The sequence below is a fragment of the Diabrotica virgifera genome, chromosome 6 (genome assembly GCF_917563875.1).
Source record: "Diabrotica virgifera virgifera chromosome 6, PGI_DIABVI_V3a".
In the NCBI taxonomy this organism is placed as follows: Eukaryota; Metazoa; Arthropoda; class Insecta; order Coleoptera; family Chrysomelidae; genus Diabrotica; species Diabrotica virgifera.
In genome coordinates this window covers 13,101,924-13,123,750 of record NC_065448.1, presented here as the reverse complement: position 1 = coordinate 13,123,750, position 21,827 = coordinate 13,101,924, and the positions used below count along the sequence as shown (strand labels likewise).

General features: G+C 33.2%; 1 protein-coding gene across 1 annotated transcript in view; it reads right to left on the bottom strand.

The window, feature by feature from the left end:
• The window catches only part of LOC114335810 (cysteine/serine-rich nuclear protein 1), a 194,161-nt gene extending 175,131 nt beyond the window's left edge, over window positions 1-19,030 (bottom strand). Inside the window, exon 1 of the mRNA XM_050653364.1 lies at window positions 18,831-19,030. The gene's annotated coding sequence lies outside the window, so the exon portion shown is untranslated. The remainder of the gene's footprint in view (window positions 1-18,830) is intronic.
• Between the last annotated feature and the right edge of the window lie 2,797 nt (window positions 19,031-21,827).

Here is a 21,827-nt window from a genome sequence, read left to right as displayed (position 1 = left end):
TTTTCACCCCTAAAAGCGCTCCCCCAACCCATGTTCCCCTCATCCAGATTTGGTGAAAAATGTTCCACATGTTATCTAATATGTGTACTTTCATTTGGAATTGGTCTCATCCTGCTATTAATTTTTTATTGTTTTTTTGCTGTTTGCACTGGTCTACAGCTCGCACATCGTTTATAAAAATGCGATCATTCTTCTGTAATCACAGCTTAGACCTAAAATTACACCTCTCAATAATACTAACCTAAATTTGATCACCTCTCAAAAATAAATTAAAGGTATAAGCCGAGTTTAACCTTCGGATGACCCAGGGGGTAAATTTTGACCCCAATGTATGTTTTTATTTAATAAATTTCAGAAATCTTTTCAATTTTAAACTCATTATTTTTTTATTTGACTTTAATATCATTCTAGATACCCTCATATTTTGTAATAAACAAAATTCCCTATTTTTTACGAAAAAAAATATTTTCTGAATTTGGGGTCAAAGACGAACTCCCTTGGCCTTCTACGTTCCAATTTTATATTAAGTAAATACCGTCTATTGTGTGCATTTATTTGTAAGAAACATTCCAATATTAAAAAAAAATTGTTTGAAACTTGTGGCGACGTAAATTAATGTATATTTTAAAATTTCTTTAGTTTTATGTTCAGAATTATGATTTCTGTTTTTGTTCAGTTGTAATAAAAATGTGTTTTACTAATGTTTATTTATCATTTATTGACACAATACTAACATTATTTATTGACACAATATTAACAAAATTACGAATACATTATTTCTTAAAACAACTTAATTTTTTTGTCAAATGTCATTTTTGACTTGGGGTCATTTGTGACTCCCATTGGTCATTCGTGTAACAAAAAAAGGTTAGTCATCGGAAGGTTAAACAGTTTGTGAAGGCCATATTTTTAATCAGTTCTATGGGTTGATACTTCTAGTCTAAGAGCTAGTGAACCCTCCGACTAACGGTAGTCTTGTAAGGCTAGAAATTTTTCTAGTGATAATTCATAGCACACCAAGGCTAAAAACCATGACCTGGCTGGCATCAGCGGTGCACGTGTATCTACCAGTCAAAAAGTGCAAATTTAGGGGTAAAATAGACTTTCTCCTGTAAAGTTTAAATTTAAGTATGTGTTTGAGTAAGTCATTTAGAAGAAATGTGTACAATGACAGGCGATTCTGAAGAATATAAGACCTTGCCAGGCGAGGGGAAAGATTAGGGGTTTTTCCTAAAATTATTTTTTTTGCATCGAACAAATTTTTTTAAGTTTTTTGAATAATTCCAAACAGAAAAGGTCTTTAGTGATTTTTCTCTTAAGTTAATAGTTTTTGTTATACAAGCGATTGAAAATTTTGAAATTTGCGAAATCGGCCATTTTTAACCCTAAATCGGACATTTATCTAAAAATTTCAAAGTTGCCAAGGTAGGTAGATATTCTTTAAACATTGATTGATGAAATCCCAAAGATTTTTTTGCAATACGATATCGGAAACCCCTTTGTTTTTTAATTCCTAATCAAGCGGGCGCGACACTGTAGTATAACGAGGACGTTTGAGTTGGCATAAATTCATTATCTCGAGAATGGGCAAATTTCAAGAGAAATTCTCAGACAGGTCGATTTTTATTTTTAAATTAGGACTTTTTGGCATATATATATATAATACTAGTGACGTCATCCATCTGAGCGTGATGACGTAATCGATGATTTTTTTAAATGAGAGTAGGGGTTGTGTGATAGCTCATTTGAAAGGTTATTTAATTCTCTATTCCCTAATATAAACATTAACATAATTATTTAGACAGGGTGTACAAAAAATTTTTTTTATTAAATTAACTTTGATTAAATTTGACAAATAGAAGAAACATTTTTTTTGTACACCCTGTATAAATAATTATGTTATTGTTTATATTACTGAATAAAGAATTAAATAACCTTTCAAATGAGCCATCACACAACCCCTACTCTTATTTAAAAAAAAAATCATCGATTTCGTCATCACGCCCAGATGGATGACGTCACTAGTATTATATATATACCAAAAAGTCCTAATTCAAAAATAAAAATCGACCTGTCTGAGGATTTCTCTTGAAATTTGCCCATTCTCGAGATAATGAATTTATGCAAACTCAAACGTCCTCACTTATAGTACAGTGTCGGGCCCGCTTGATTAGCAATTAAAAAAACAAAGGGGTTTTCGATATTTTATTGCAAAAAACTCTACGGGATTTCATCAATCAATGTTTAAAGAATATCTACGTACCTTGGCAACATTGAAATTTTTAGATAAATGTCCGATTTAGGGTTAAAAATGGCCGATATCGCAATTTTTAAAATTTTCAATCGCTTATATAACAAAAACTATTAACTTAAGAGGAAAATCACTAAAGACCTTTTTTGTTTGGAATGATTGAAAAAACCTAAAAAAAAATTGTTCGATGCAAAAAGAATAATTTTAGGAAAAACCCCTAATTTTCCCCTCGCCTGGCAAGGTCTTATGCTCTTCAGAATCGTCTGTCATTGTACACATTTCTTCTAAATGACTTACTCAAACACATACTTAAATTTAAACCTTACAGGAGAAAGTTTATTTTCCCCTAAATTTGCACTTTTCGATTCACCTGGTAGATACACGTGCATAGCTGATGTCTGCCAGGTCATGGTTTTTAGCCTTGGTGTGCTCTGAATTATTACTAGACAAATTTCTAGCCTTACAGGATGACCGTTAGTCGGAGGGTTCACTAGCTCTTAGACTATTCCCCGGTCCTGGAGCTTTCTCATTATTCATAATGTCAAAATGTTTTTTAATTTCTTCTGGTGTTATTCAAGTTTCTTCGCGGTAGGAAATATATTTTTCATAGACACTACGATGGCTTAACTTGCAAATCGGCTAACTCCATTTTTTACCGAAATACAGGTTTTGGCGTTGTTGACTGCGTCTAGTTGTCTCTTTATGTTCAATAAAATATCTCCCTAGTTTTTAAAATTACGGCGAACACGTAAAACGGTCAACTGCTAACACTAGCATAACAACGCCGAAACGTGGCTAACTCCAAAGTCAACCGCCAGTTTATGTGTACTTGACGGTGAGTAACAAAGTGCCACGTTTTAAGTGCGCGGTCTTTTTTAGAAAACTGTGAATTAACAGATAAAATAAAGCTGATTTGATAACGATACAGTGTATAAGAGTGGCGGTAAGTAGTTTTAATGAAATAATATAACTTTTTGTGAGAAATATCCTAGTTATAACATAGTACGTTGATGATGGAGTTGTCCATTTTTAACGTAACTATTTACTATGTGAATTGAGGAGTTACCCAATATACCAATTCTGTGATGTTAAGAAGTTTTTTTGTGTTCCTGTAAAGTTTTAAAAAACCGAGTTAGCCGCTGTGCAAGTTAAGCCATCGACTATCTTGAAATTCTGCTCTATATTTTGTTAGCATTTGTTCATAATATTCGACCTATAATTCCGGAGATATTAGAGTTAACCTACTGTCTTCTTTTCTATTTGTTCTACCACCTCTCTTTGTTTTGATGGCTTTCAGTAATTTTTAATTATTCGAACATCAAAACAGCCGTCAAGTGACTTGACATTCACACAACTAATTCATTGTCCCTCGTTGATTGTTTCCCGGATAAAAAAGCAATGAAACACCCAATTTTCGTAATCGTAATCGCAATCAGCACAATCAGAGGACAGTGGAGCGAAAGTATCCCCTCAACCCTCATTCTTGAATCCCTGAATTCCAATTCGGGGATAACCAAGGGATCGATGACACCTTAAATGCTTATCCTGTTATAAGAGTGGATAATGAGAGTAGTAATTCCTACAGATCAGGTGAAAATTATCAATTGTCTATTTTTGGTATTCGAAAATAGTAGTAGGAGCTTGCTGGGAGATTAAAACTATTTATAATCAAGCTAATGCAGACTCATGTAACGTCTTAATAAACTAAATCTATCTAACGCCACATAACCGAATTAGTAGAAAAGTGAAGAAGGATTATTTGTTCCAGAATATTTAAGTGTAAATATCTAATTCAACACGACCTTGTGTCAGTTGGAAAAGAAACCCTCAAACCAATTGGAGAAAAAGAAAGCCTTGGATGACACTAGAAATTCAAACGAAGTACGAAGTACGAAGAAAACATATAGCAAAAGGCATGAATAAATAAAAAGAAATTCAGGGAAACATCATAATGAAAATTTTAACAGAGGCAAGGAAATAGAAGATCTAGATTCTAGATAAAAAGTATGATAAATTTAATTTACATAAAAAATAAAAGAAATGACAGGTTCTAGAAAGAGCACAAGAACGAATATCATTAAAAATGATAAAAGGAATATTATTAGATACTGATGTGGAAGAGATATTGTGTCACTGATCATTAGAAACCAGAGACGATATCGAGCCACCAATCGTACGAGAAGAAGAAGAAGAATCAAAAATACAAAAGATGGCAAAACTACTGCACCAGATGATAGGCCCACCAAGGTTTTTTGAGTAATGGTTGAATTCTTTAATATAATATAATATCATACTATGCAATCACCAGACAATTGCTGCAATCGACCTTTGTAGCAATTCCCAAAATGTCAAGTGAAACAACCTGCTCAAATCACAGAACACTGGTTTTAATGAGTCACACACTTAAAACATTTTTGAAAATAATACATACCAGAATCGTTAAAATAATTGAAGATGAAATTAGTGACACACAAATTGACTTTAGAAATGGTGTGCTAACATGAGATACTTTGTTCGACATTTAATGTACTGGCCAAGAGATGCATGGACATGCATCAGTACATGTACCTATCTTTGGAAGACGTTGGAAAGGTATTAGATAGTGTCGCCTACTTTATAATGTTAAATATACCAATAATGTAATTTAGAGGTTTTTATACCTAATGAAGTAACTAGTTCGAAATACTTGTATACCCGACGTAACTAACCACATTTTATATTTTTTCAACTGTCAAAATTGCACCCTTTGCTTTAAAATTGAGTGGTTTATTATTTCCAGGTTCACACTGATGATGGTCGGTTCTGACCGAAATCGTTTTGTGTTTTGTATTTTCCACTACCTTGTGGATAAATTTTAAAGAATTTTTAATAAATTAATATATGCCTACATACAACAGAAGTGTTTACTTCATTCTACGTTGTATTTGATATGTTACAACAAACAAGAAGAAAACACTTTATACAATGCAATACAATAATAATACAATAAAATATGAGTAGGTTAAATGCTCGAATATATGAAGTTTGTAAAAATAAAAGGCAGATAGTATACTTTCACTCCTCGAGCATCATCAGGGGCATCTGAAATAAGCCAAAAGAACGCCATAGGTATCCTGGCAAAATGTCATAGCATTTGTTGTAGAGAGGATTGGCAAATAAACACTTGTCATAAAAGACACACTGGACAAAGGAAAAAACAGATTAAATTAATAAATGCCGATAGGCACTACATCATTAGCAAGTCGAAGATGGAGGAACAATGAATGACAGTTCCGTATTTGACGGTAGTGCTCAGGTGATACATGACAAATGATTTTGCATTTTTACATAATACCTCCGAAAAAAAGGACAATCCGGATCTTAATAATTCTTTTTGCATTCGATTCGTGAATGCGCCAGGAAACTTTGTGACCCGTAGCGATGATATAATATTGAAAAACTGCATACAAAAAATGCATTTTTAAAGTGAATCTCAAACAGACAATAAAAAAATTCAGAACTCGTCAATTATCGCCGGAAATGAGTTTAATTTTGTTACTCAGTAGTTTTTGGGGTCGCTGAAAACGAATATGACGTCAAAAGTGATCTCTGGAGTACTTGGTGACATGATACTACATGTATAAATAAAGAGATAGTATTTTCCCGTAGCTCAAATACGTCCGAGTTCGCGCATTGATTACGTAACTGGAGACCGGAAGTTGAATTTGAATTCTTGTTAAAGTTAAATGGGATTTTGTATGCATTATGTGATGAAATTATTCAATTAGCAAAATAACATTGAACTTCAATGTATTCGAAAAGAATTTAGTGTCCAGATTCCAGTCAAAATAACTGTCAAAGATAAAATATAAAATACAACCGCGAACAATTCAAAGTAATCGGACATTACGAATGATTACGAACGAATGTGCAATATATTATCTTGTTATTTATAGTATCATGTCTGGTGGTACCTACTATGTACCTCGTCTTGTGGAGTTTTCGGCAAATTCATTAAAAATTAGTCAAAAATCATTACTTGGGGTTTTGGGGCCGCTAATGATGAATATAATATCATAAGTAATTTCGGGTACCTGGTGCCCAGTGCCCAGGGTACCTACTATTTACCTCGTCTTGTAGAGTTTTCGGCACAAAATTTATTACAAAATTTGTCAAAAATAATTACTCGGGGGGTTTTTGGGGTCGCTAACGACGAATATGACATCGGAAGCGATCTCCGAAATACCTGGTGCCCAGGAAACCTACTTCTTTTGGAGTTTTCGGAAATTTCATTCAAAAATTAACCAAAAATCATTACTCGGGGGTTTTTGGGTCGCTGGCGACGAATATGACATCGGAAGTGCTCTACGGAGTACCTACTTGGTACCCAGGGTACCTACGGTTTACCTCGTTTTCTGGAGTTTTTGGCAAATTCATTAAAAAATTAGTCAAAATTCATTACTCAGGGGTTTTTGGGGTCTCTGATGACGAATATGACATCGGAAATGATCTCCGGTGTACCTGGTGCCCAGGGTACCTACTGTTTATCTCGTGACTAATGAAAACTAGGTAAGCAGTAGGTACTAGCGTTACCAGGTGTCCCGATTTGCGCGGGACGTCCCGATTTTCAGTGGTCTGGGGACGCGTACCGATTTGTACCTGATCGGGACACTAAATGTCCCGATTTTCACCCACGAAAACCAATTTCAGGAGGACTTGTAGTGAATTTTATAACTATATTATAAAAACAAGGCACTCCTAAAAGCGGCAAAATTGAATGAAAAATATAATTTTAATAAAAAATAAATAATTTAGGTACTTAATCTACGATTTTTTTAGTAATTTTGTCTGATTATTATTATTATGTAGAATTAAATACAGATTATAAAAACACCTTCTAGTCCAGTAAATGAACGGTAAATAAGGCGATACCGTGTAATTTTCAGGATCAACTCCGAATTTCATAAAAATTTGGACGGCTTGTGCCGTTGGTTGCTTTTACTCGGAGGTGACAGTCATCCCTAGTTGGGGGTGAAAAACCGCGCGTTTAAAATAAATCAGGAGATGGATTAATTGACTAATTCTAAGCAATTTTAGTTCTATAGAATTTTAACTTGGTTAATACTTTTCGAGTTATTTACGATTGAAAATGTTTATTTTTCGACATAAAAATCACGTTTTCAGGCGATTTTCACAAATAACTCAAAAGTAAGTATTTGATCTAAAAAAATATTGTTAGCAAAAATGTAGTATAATATAAAAAATGAAAAAAATTGTGAACTCGTAAAGTCTATAGACCCAATTTACTTATGTATTTTTTACATGATTGAAAGTGCCTAAACGAGTCACTAATCACTAGTGTATGCAAAATATGAACAGCCGTATTTTATCCAATTTTTGTCTTACAGAAAAACAAAATGAATCTATCATATTTATAAAACAAAACCTACCTACTGAGATTTTTAGTATCCCTAATACTTTTTAACTAAGCACTGCCAACCGGTAAACCTTACAGATCGTATAAACAATACACATATAAAGTGAATGGTAAAGCGGTAACGATTAATTTTATTTACGGTGCTAAAAGGGGGAGATTTTCACGATTTTTTTTTACCAAAAAAAAGGGGCCAACTTTATTTTGAGCGTAACTCGCTTAGTTTTAATGCTAGAGACTTTATGTAAAACAAAATTAAAGATTTTTTTGAACAGTTTAAAAAATTTTATTATGTTTTGCCCGAAAGATGCTTAATTTTTTGGTTATTTCAAGTTGAAAAATTCGATTTGGAATTTGACGAATAATTTTTTGATGTGCTACAACTTTGTTTTTATTGGTTTTATAGACTTTCTGAACATAACCTTTTTTTTTGCTTTTTTAAAAGCTACATTTTTGCTAAAAATACTTTTTTCGATAAAATTACTCGAAAAGTATTGACTTGGTTTTAAAATTATATAGAACAATAGTTTTTCAGAGTTATTCAGTTGATCCATTTTGGGACTTACTTTAAACGCGCGTTTTTTTTGTGTCACCCCCCCCCCCCCAAGTAAAAGCAACCAACGATAACGGTACAAGTTCAACTTTGAAGTAGACAGTAAGTAGAACCTAAAACCAGATTTTCATGCAATTCGGAGTTGACTCTGAAAATTACACTCCAAAACGGTCATTTACTGGGCTATTAATTGTTGTTTATTTGTCCTGATCTACAACCCTAAATCCCGATTTGTTTTTACTTATGTACCGATTAAAAACAAATCGGACCTGGCAACACTAGTAGGTACCCTGGGTACCAGGTACTCCGTAGATCACTTCCGATGTCATATTCGTCGTCAGCGACCCAAAACCCCCAAGTAATGATTTTTGGCTAATTTTTTAACGAGTTTGCCGAAAAACACATAAGAAGTGTACCTTGGGCACCAGGTATTCCGGAGATCGCTTCCGATGTCATATTCGTCGTTAGCGACCCCAAGAACCCCCGTGTATTTATTAATTTTATAATTTTTAATAAATTTTATGCCGAAAACTCCAGAAAAGAGAGGTAAACAGTTGGTACCCTGGGCACCAAGTACTCCGGAGATAATTTTGACATCATATTCGTTTTCAGCGACCTCAAAAACGCCCCGAGTAACAAAACTGAACTCATTTGCGGCGATAATTGATGAGTTCTGAATTTTTTTATTGTCTGTATGAGATGCACTTTAAGAATGCATTTTTTGTATGCAGCTTTTCAATATATTATCATGGCTCGGGGTCACAAAGTTTCCTGGCGCATTCACGAATCGAATGCAAAAAGAATTATTAAGATCCGTCTTGTCGTTTTTTTTTTTGAAGGTAAGGCCGATTTTAGTGCTTTATTGCTTCGTCTCTTACCTAATACCTAATTACCTAATACCTCCATGCGGCATAAAACAGAGAAACCTACCGTTTGATGTGCGTCAACATTCGATAGAAGACGGCACATAGAGGACAAGAATTACTAATATATTTTGTGAATAAATAAACGCCCAAAAAGTTTTTAGTAAATATTGCGATATAATTTTAAAAGAATCTACCAAATTATTAGTAAACATACCCTTCCCGGATATTTTAACCCTGTAAGCGCGCTTGTTGCTCTCAAGCAACGTTGACTTCAAACTGTTAAATTTCCATATACGTCGAATTTTACCACAGTAGAACGGTGTGGTATGTAAGCGACAACCATTCGTCTATGATTTCGGCATGTGCGCCACCTGTATTAAAATATTTTAACTTAAACATCATTTCGAGTATGAGATTTCAACAGCAGTGTTGTAGTGCCGACGTTGATAGTTAAATATAAACAAATCGGTAAGTAAAAATATGTATTTTGCTGTAATATTTTCAGAATACATTCAGGAAAGGTGTATTTTCTAAAAGATACAGTTACTTTCTATTTTGAGAAGTTTTAGCAAAAACTTCACCTAAAAAGTATGTTGCTTAGAATCAACGTTGACGATGAGTAGTAATTTGAAAAACATAAATTTTCTTTTCAGAAATATGGATACTCCTCCTCTTACGTGTTATGAAAAAAAAGAGCTTCGTAGTTCCTGTTATAGCAGATGTATCAGGTACAGAAAATATATCCGATGATGAAAGACATCGAAAGTAAGCATTTTGATAAGTGTTTTGTTGCAGATTCGGGAGATGAATATTATGAAATGCAAATAGGTAGAACTAAATATACGTAGTTGGTAATAGAAGGATGTGATATTGAGCAACAAGAAATAGCTTTGGAAGAGCCACAACTCAAGAAAATGAATCTACCTTATAAATATTATAATACCTTAAAAAATTTAAAATGGACATAGCTGAATTTGTTTCCAAACAGGTAAAATAAAAAAGAAGGGCGGTCTTCACTGAATGAGACGGCCGAAAAAATTATTGTAACTCCTACGAAAAGTCGACCACATTCTATCACTAGAAAGACAACGTAGGACACTGGCTTATCTATGGACCAAAACGAAGATGCGGCTTTTGCAAGAATGGCTACACGACAATTTTCTGTCAAAAATGTGACATGAGACTATGGTTTACACCGGCTAAGAATTGTTTTTTTAAATTTCATAACTCTCCATAAATTTTTATCTTTGTTTTTTATTGTAACTTTGTAAGTATTAAAGTTCAAGTTTGCTTATTTCTGTAGTTTTTCTTACAAATTGTAAGCCCTAAAAAATTACTTTTGTTAGTGGTGATCTCTCGTTTGCACAATACAAAAATTTTAAGCTCAAACTCTTAGTGTTGCTTTGGAGCAACGTTCTCATTATATCACTAATGGGCAATGTTACTTGAGGGCAACATTTTTAAACTCCACTTTTTATACAAAAATTGCATATACCTACCCCACTGATGCGTTTATAGTCGCTTAGAAAACACTCACAAACATTTTTAGAATTTTATTTCAATGGATTTAAGGTGTGACGGTTACAGGGTTAACAAATAAACTTACAGTTAATTCCACAGTTTCCACTAGATGGCAGTAAAACATAGGCCTTATGACTAGCATTTTTATAATTATATAAAAATCCTAAAAAATTCCTATTTGAAACAAATTTCTTCTATTTATGTAATCGTAAGTAAGTATATAACATATATAAATCATTTTTAGGTCATAAAAAACTGAAAATGTAAATATTTCAATCAATAATTATAAAAAAATTAATAGTTGAAGGAAAATTGAAATATGAGGCACATCTGCACAAATTAGGAATAATTAATTCATCAGTCTGTTTTTGTGATAATGTTTCGATTAGAGATTTAAACCATATTTTCTTGGAATGCAAAATTAACGAGAGATATATAAATCAATTATATTACAATTTACGACAAACACAAGTTCATTTTCCAATTAGTATAGAATATCTACTAAGCTGTCATAAAATGGAAATATTTAAATTACTCATAAACTACTTGAAAGAAACAAATATAATCATTTAAGTGAAATACGTATAAATATAACAAAACTAATAAATTGAGGTAAAAATAAAATAAAAATCTGTGGCTAACGGACTCGCATCCAAGCCATTTTTTCACACACACACACACACACACACACACACACACACACACACACACACACACACACACACACACACACACACACACACACACACACACACACACACACACACACACACACACACACACACACACACACACACACACACACACACACACACACACACACACACACACACACACACACACACACACACACACACACACACACACACACACACACACACACACACACACACACACACACACACACACACACACACACACACACACACACACACACACACACACACACACACACACACACACACACACACACACACACACACACACACACACACACACACACACACACACACACACACACACACACACACACACACACACACACACACACACACACACACACACACACACACACACACACACACACACACACACACACACACACACACACACACACACACACACACACACACACACACACACACACACACACACACACACACACACACACACACACACACACACACACACACACACACACACACACACACACACACACACACACACACACACACACACACACACACACACACACACACACACACACACACACACACACACACACACACACACACACACACACACACACACACACACACACACACACACACACACACACACACACACACACACACACACACACACACACACACACACACACACACACACACACACACACACACACACACACACACACACACACACACACACACACACACACACACACACACACACACACACACACACACACACACACACACACACACACACACACACACACACACACACACACACACACACACACACACACACACACACACACACACACACACACACACACACACACACACACACACACACACACACACACACACACACACACACACACACACACACACACACACACACACACACACACACACACACACACACACACACACACACACACACACACACACACACACACACACACACACACACACACACACACACACACACACACACACACACACACACACACACACACACACACACACACACACACACACACACACACACACACACACACACACACACACACACACACACACACACACACACACACACACACACACACACACACACACACACACACACACACACACACACACACACACACACACACACACACACACACACACACACACACACACACACACACACACACACACACACACACACACACACACACACACACACACACACACACACACACACACACACACACACACACACACACACACACACACACACACACACACACACACACACACACACACACACACACACACACACACACACACACACACACACACACACACACACACACACACACACACACACACACACACACACACACACACACACACACACACACACACACACACACACACACACACACACACACACACACACACACACACACACACACACACACACACACACACACACACACACACACACACACACACACACACACACACACACACACACACACACACACACAAAATTGAAATTAATGTTTCACAGTTCAATGTACCTAAGTAGTCGAACCCGCTTATTAGAATACCGGTTAAAGGAATATCCTGGTTTAAGGAATAACAATTTGAGGTCCCAAAACGTTTTTACTATGCTTATATGATCGGTTATTCGAATATCCCTGTTATAGGAATACTTTTCTTGGCACGACGGCTATTCCAATAAGCGGGTTCGACTGTATAAGTAAAATCTTGATAGAGTTGTTCAACGATCATCAAGAAAAATTACAAACTAGAGTATTGTTTTGATCCCTCGTACACCGATGAGTCCAATGGCGCATCTGTTTTGAGATGGACGTTGAGAGGTGACTCATTTCTTTTGCAGAAATTGCTTGGAATTAACTCCTATAATAATAATTAAGTTATCCTCCCACTCAAAAAGGTAAGGAAAAATTCGATTTTTCTCTTCGTTTTTTGATTATAACTTTAAAAGTATTCACTTCCGAGAAAGTTGCACTGACATAAAAGTTGCGTAATTAAATTTCCTACAATATAGGATTAGCTAAAAATTTTAAAAATTGTCACCCTTGTTACAAAATAGCAATAATTGCGAAAAAAAAAACATATTACAGTCGAACCCGCTTATTGGAATAGCCTTTGTACCAGGCAAAAATATTCTTATAACCGGGATATTCTAATAACCGATCATTGGTGGCTAGTCGAAATAAGTGTACCGAATATACGTAATAATATTATTTACATACTATGCCAATGTATAGTTTTACATACTATGCCAATATGTAGTTTTACATAATTTGCCAATATGTACACCTGTATCATATATGTATCATATATGTACACCTACATAATCAGTATATGTAAATGGTTTTAGGTCTTTTTACGTCAATAATACAGTAGTGTAACTACTACCTACATATCTATATGTATGTGTTAAATACCAAATTACATTATATTATGTATGTGAATGAATGCAGTAGCAGTAGGTAATTAATATAAAATGTATGCAATATGTAGATATGTAAATATTTTCTTATTAAAATGCATATAACAAAATTACTTATTTTTTCTTGAGAAATTATCGGTAATTATAGCTTTTTGTTGTTAATCCCTGTGGTCATCCTTAATCCATTGGTTGAATGGAACTTTTATTGGCGGCAAGAAATGGATGAATTTAAAACTGGCTTTTAACAAAGCCATAATTGACATCTTGCAAACAAGTAGGTAAATACTCTCTGGGTGAATTCTAAATAAACTGCTTAATAACTGCTTTCCATACAATTTTATAGTAGGCAACAGTGCCTTTGTGTAGAAAAATAAAAATTACTTTATGACCCATGCATTTGTCGGCTAAAAATCGAATTGGTACTCGTAACAAAGTAATAAATATTTATTACCCTAATAATATCTAATCCAGCACTACAGGCCCTTGACGACTGACTATAATAACCAAATATAATTTAAATTTTTAGTAAATTGTAAAAAAAATAGTCGTTGACCTGCAAAATATGCTAATAAGCGGTATTATCTAATTAGAACCTATTCCAATAAAAGGATAAATTTATTAAGGAGTAAATGGAAACGTTTCGGGAACTTGAATTTATATTCCATAAACCGGGATATTCCTATAACAGGGATGCTAATAAGCGGGTTCGACTGTAATACAAATATTCGCATTTTACGTTTTTCAACCATTTATGCTAAACTTAAAACCTTTATAGTTCATACAGAAAAACTATATGATTTAATAAAACAACATTGTAAATTTCATTAAGATCGGTTTAATAGATTTTGCAAAATAAATTTTGAAATCCAGCTTTCGCAAAAAAATCATTTTTTAAAAATGTTGCAGGACAGAAAATAAAGCAGATAGCAAGTTGAAATTTTTTTACATATAGAAGAATACTGTACTTTTCATTTGCAACTTAAATTAAAATCGGTTAACTAACACGTCGTCAGGATTTTTTTTTAAATAAACATTAATTTTTGGTGCTACGCGCAGGACAGCGGTGTTCGATTCACACGAGTTGATTTCCACCAAAATTTCTTTCAATCTTTATCTAATATATTATTTTCTCTCTCTTTATTTTGTTGTATTTTAATATTTTAATTCCACAAAAATCAAACTAATTTGACTATTGTTTGTGATATATTGTTTAAACAATTGCATATGTTTAAAATTAATAAATTTTTATTCTCTAAGTTAAAATATATAAAAAAAGGTTTTTGCTAAAAAAAGTGTTATTTCAAAGGACATAGTATGTGTTTTTATTTTGCAATAAACAAATTTATTTATTTATTTCGAAATGTACTAAAAATTAAAATTTATCAGTCATTATCAAATGTCATTGGAATGCCCAATCAGAGCAAACGTATCCGCTCTCCTGCGCGTAGCACCAAAAATTAATGTTTATTTAAAAAAATAATTCCTGACGTTGTGGTAATTAACCGATTTTAATTTTGTAAATGCGAGTGAAAGGTACAGTATTTTTCTATACGTAAAAAAATTTCAACTTGCTATCTGCTTTATTTTCAGTCCTGCAACATTTTTAAAAAATGATTTTTTTTTGCGAAAGCTGGATTGCAAAATTTATTTTGCAAAATCTATTAAACCGATCTTAATGAAATTTAGAGTATTGTTTTATTATATCATATAGTTTTTCTGGATGAAATATGAAGGTTTTAAGTTTAGCATAAATGGTTGAAAAACGTAAAATGCGAATACTTGTTTTATTATGTTTTTTCTTTCGCAATTATTGCTATTTTGCTACAAGGGTGACAATTTTTAAAATTTTTAGCTAATCCTATATTGTAGGAAATTTAATTACGCAACTTTTATGTCAGTACAACTTTTCTCGGAAGTGAATACTTATAATAGTTATAATCAAAACACGAAGAAAAAAATCGAATTTTTCCTTCATTTTGTGACATTTTGATTATTTAAACAATGTTCCGGAGCTTTTTGAGTGGGAGGATAACTCAAATATTATTATTTGAGTTATTTTCAAGCAATTTCTCCAATAAAATTTGAGTCACCTCTCAACGTCCAAATGTACTAATATTTTTACAGATGCGTCCTGGTCTAATAAACAAATCCGTATTTGGAATGATGATTTTGGAATGACGCATGGCCAACCGTAGGATTTTGAGAAAATAGCTTAGAGTTTTCAGGTTTCTAACTTGAAATATTATTTGTGCTTCGTAAAACCGTCATCGTTGTAGATTTACGCACTTTATGAGAAGAAGTATACAAATCACCAGAGAGAATAGAATAAGAACATAGGAAATATAGAACAGAATGGAAGTAGACTGCAAAATTACATAAAAATTGTAAAATTTTGCAGAGGTATGGGCATGTGAATTGGTAGAGGCATGTAAAAAAATTTAAAAGCACAGGTTGCCAAAAGGAATGCTGGACTGAGACATTCCGGGACTGCCAGAAAGAAGAGAGAGAAGAAAACCTGCTATGAAATGCAAAATATACAGGGTAGCGAGAAAGTATGGAAACACGGTAATTTCTTGGAAACCGCTGGAACGATTTTTATAGATTTTGGTTCGTAAGGGTTTTCTAATACGGCCGATATTATAGTGAAAATTACATTGTTGTCAAATCTTCCGTTTTTCTGGAAATCTAATGAACTTTCTTATATCAAATGGAAGGCCCTGTATATTTTTTGGGTTTTAACGTCCTTAAGAAATGCTGATTATTTTTCATGTTATGCTCCCTATACCTAAATGCCATAATTTTGGAGTTATTACTACATTTATTAAAACCAAATTTTAAACAAATTATAAAAATCAAATTTTTCGGCCATGCTAGACATTATTTTAGATTCCTTGGATCATTGGGAACAAAAAAGATCCTTTGTAATTTTTCTTTAAAGTTAATCGTTTCCGAGTTATAAACAATGTAAAACTGAAAAAAAATCGAAAAATTACGATTTTCAAGATTCAAATACACACGTAAATTTTTTTTAATTACGAAGTACTTAAATTCAAGCTCAAACCTTCTTTTATCAGCTCCCTATAAGAATTTTTGGCATGTTTTATTCTAAAACATTGTTTTTTTTGTTAATGAAGCACATAATATCAGAGGACGGGCTATCGGGCTGCATTAACAACTAGAAAAGAGTGTTTTAAAATGCAATAAGCCCAAAATTACCTATCGGTAACTGATAAAATAAGATTTGAACTTGAATTTAGGCCCTTCGTTGTTTCAAAAATAATAATCTTTACTTGTGTTTTTGAACCTAGAAAATCGTCATTTTTCGATTTTTTCAGTTTTAAATTGTTTATAACTAGGAAACGATTAACTTTAGACCAAAATTATAAAAAACTTTTTTGTTTTCAATGATTCAAAGAACCTAAAATAATGTCTATCCGGGCCGAAAAATTTAATTTTTATAATTTGTTTAAAAACATTTTTTTTTAATAAATGTAGCAATAACTCCGAAATTATGGCATTTAAGTACAGGAAATATCACATGAAAAATAATCAGTATTTCTTAAGGACGTCAAAACGCAAAAAATATAGAGGGTGTTCTATTTGAAATAAGAAAGTTCATTAGATTTCCAGAAAAACGAAAAATTTGACAACAATGTAATTACCACTATAATATCGGCCGTATTAGAAAACCCTTACCCACCAAAATCTATAAAAATCGTTCCAGCGGTTTCCGAGAAATTACCGTGTTTCCATACTTTCTCGCTACCCTGTAGATAGGAAGTGCTATGATAGATAGATACCTCAGAGAAGGCGACTGGGAGAATAGACTGCTGTGGAGAAAATCCTCATGATGGCAAAAAGCTGAAGAAGAAGTCAAACGACCAAGGAATTATTTTTAGTAATATGTATTTCGATAAAATTTAAAAAAATCTTGCAAATTATCAATATACATACCCTTCCCGGATATTTTAACAAAGAAACCTACGGTTAACTCTACAGTTTCCACTAGATGGCAGTAGTGCTTAGGCCATGTGACTAGCATTTTTATAATTATACAGAAAAACAAAAAATTTGGTTTAAAACAAATTTCTTCTATTGATTTAAACACAAGTAGATAATTATGTTAATATATATATATATATATATATATATATATATATATATATATATATATATATATATATACATAAATCATTTTTCGATCATACAAACACAGAAAATGTAAATATTTCAATTCATAGTTATAAAAGAAATAAATAGCTGAAGGAAAATTGAAATTAATAAATAAGTAATTGAAAAATAGTGATTTTTAGAAATTTTGATCCAAAAAATAGTAAAATATAGCACCATCTTCAATATTAAACTCAAAATTCAAAAACACAAAATAAAACTCAAATTCATAATACATTTTTATAAAATATTCTTTTTGTTAGTATTTTAAAAATTATTTTTTGAACTTTTCATCTTGTTCGTACATTTGTTGTAGATATAATACAATATAAAACAAATTTCAAAGCCGTAAAGAAAAAATATTTTTATAAAAAATGAATAAAAGCCATCACAAAGTATAACACCACCAAAATAAATAACTAAAAATAAATATTATGAACATTTATAAATTTTGACAGAAATTCTACGAATACTAAAACAGCGTAATTTCAGGAAAAACATTAAAATATGTACTCATAATATTTGTATACATTTTTCTTTCCCCGATTTTTCCAAAAACCTAATTTTATAATATAGAAAATCGTTGTTCTGCGTTTTCAAAACCTACAACTTTTGTACAGTTTTAAATTTTTAGGTTAGAATAAATTCCAAGAATAAATATGCCGAATCACTTAAGGCTCAATAAATATTTTAATTAAATATAATTTTCGTAAATTTTTATTTAATTTTTTTTATAATTAAGTAATAATTAAATCAAATATATATGTAAAATGTTTTGAGTTGTCCAAAAAAATTTCTGAATACAATATGTCGTATTAATAATTTGAAGCAAGTGTACTAAAAAAATTCACTGACCTTTATTTGACTGCCTTATGTATTTCTAAGCTGAGTCTGTCGTTGGAAATCTTGCAAAGTCTTCCAGGAGGCAGCTTCGTCCGCTGATCGCCCAACAGCGTGGCAGGATCGGAGGCGGCAAAAAGACGACTGACTGAAGGCGGCTGTGAAAATCGACGACCGAGGCGGCATATCAACGATTTACCGATCTTAGTGAACGCTACGTTGGCGGCGGCGGTAATACGCCGCCTCCGCGCACAAGCACTACACACCTGCCGTCGCCGGTCGCTCTGTCTTGGTTTGCTTCTCGCTTCACGGGAGCGTTCCGTCGTCCTGCAGGACTAACCAGGCGAGATCCTACAGGATTTTGGACTCTATCAACTCTCACAAAGAGCTCTGGATATCGCTGTGGTTCTTATTCCGAAGAAGTATTCGGATCAAGTGCGTAACTAGGTCACGAGGGATATATATATATATATATATATATATATATATATATATATATATATATATATATATATATATATATATATATATATATATATATATATATATATATATATATATTGTTATTAATGCTCTGAAATTTATGACTGCAACCTCAAAATTAACAAGATTTTACATAGTGTCAGTCAATATTACCTAACTGCTTTATATATATATATATATATATATATATATATATATATATATATATATATATATATTCAGTTGATGATTTTTCTCTTTAAAATAGAACTTAATTTTTTTCGTCGTGGTATTACCTCTAATAATGTGCGCGATAATATCGCTGCTTCCAATGTTTGTTACAATATAGAACCAAATCTTCATAATTCCTCATAAAATAATTTCCATTATAAAGTCACTGTACACTAGGGTGGTGCGAAAAAAGTCAAGTTGATAATTCCGTATCGCTATAGTGCGAAAAAGTTGCGATTGGTGGTAATTACAAGAAAAACAAAAAAGAATTATTCAAATCAGACTTTATCTTCCGATCCCGCAACGGACCTAAAGATTATGAAAAAAAAAAAAATAAAATTTGACCTTTTTTTCAAAAATTTTTATTTATCATTCGAGTACGTTTTATTTATCGCTATAGTAAAATTTGTTTACACTTTGGATGATTGAGTACTAAATATTTTCCGGATATTTTCCGATCCCGCAAGGTCAATCAAAATCTATAAAAATTTGAAATTTTTGATGATTTTGAAAAATTAAAAAACATTTAGTTATGTCATTTTTTTGTTACACTGTGAAGCTCTTCACTTGTTTAGATATTGTATGACAATATTTAAACAACCCAGAACACAAAACGAGGCGGTGGGTGCACTTTTAGCTCCACATGCACCCTTCTCTCCAAGCAACCAATGAGTGTGTGCATTTTACATTATTTACATATGTACATTTCTTTTTCATCTGTTTGTTTCCAGCTCTCAAACACCAACTTTGAATTGTGATTTCTTGGTAAAATCTGATAGCATCGACCTTAATTCAAGTGTTGTCCTGATGCATCCATCTCTTGATTGAGGTCCACATACATTAGCATTAGACGATGACGATGCTTCCGTGGCCAACTTTAAACACCGCTCATCAGCTGGCTTGTGACAAGGATAGTTTTGTACATTCCAGTCTGATATGTCGCCCGATGTAATACATGGAGTTATATCTTCATTTGAAACTCTTCGAGGAAGTGGTGGAGAAGATAGTTTTGCAACATTCCAGTCTATTGTGCTTCAAAATTTTAAGTAGTAGGGAAAAAGGAAACATATTAGAGAGCTAGGGCCAAGGAGAGTGTTAAAAGCCGGACATACTAAAGCCAAGGGCAAAAGTATTAGAAATTTCATCCCTCCTACTTTAAATTTCCAAGCACAGGACTACACTGAAATAATAGACTGGAATGTTACAAAACTATCTTCTCCACCAGTTCTTCAAAGAGTTTCAAATGAAGATATAACTTCTTGCATTACATCGGGAGACATGCCAGACTGGAATGTACAAAACTATCCCTGCCACATGCAAGCTGACCAGCAGTGTCTAAAGTTTCCCACGGAAGCACCGTCTAATACTAATGTATGGTATGAGGGCCCCAATCAATAGATGGATTCATCAGGAAAACATTTAAATAAAGTTACATGCTGCCAGATTTTACCAAGAAATCACAATACAAAGTTGATGTTTAAGAGCTGGACACAAACAGATGGAAAAAAATGTACATATGTAAATAATGTAAAAACACACACTCATTGGTTTCTTGGAGGGGTGCGTGTGGAGCTAGAACTACAACCACTCCCTCGTTTTGAGTACTGGGTTGTTTAATATTGTCATACAATATCTAAACAAGCAAAGAGCTTCACAATGTAAGAGAAAAATAAGATAACTAAATGTTTTTTAATTTATCAAAATCATAAAAAATTTCTAAATGAATCTCCCATTTGGTATCCTTTGTTGGTTCTTACTTTTTTTATTATTGTTTGTCTCTCATTTGGTATCCTATTTTGGTTCTTACTTTTTTTATTATTTCGTCCATGATCAGGTTGAACAATAAACGACTCAAGGAATCTCCCTGTCTTATCCCATTGCCGGCTTCAATTGGGTCAGTTAGTTCATCTTCCACTTTTACTTCAATAGTCACTGCACTCAATTTTTTCTGACATCCTCCTATTTGATCGTATCTCGTATTTTATCGTAATTATTATGACTGAAGTCAACTAGCTATTAAGCTAACGTCTAAAGGTAGAAACTCTCCATAATGGTAATGTAATTTATATTAAATTATATCCGTGAAGAGAAGTATCCATATTACTTAAATGTGGTCTCGAGGTAACCAGTTACAAAAAAATCGACGAGGAAAATAAACTTCATGTAGCTGGCTGTATACCATAAATCACAAAAATACCAAGTTTCTTGTAAAAGGTATATATTAAAATACCCTAAATCAGGGTCACAATACTAAACGTTTTCGGATTAAGGAATCCATCATCAGTGTTTAAAAGCCAAAATTTGCATGCCTGAGCCACC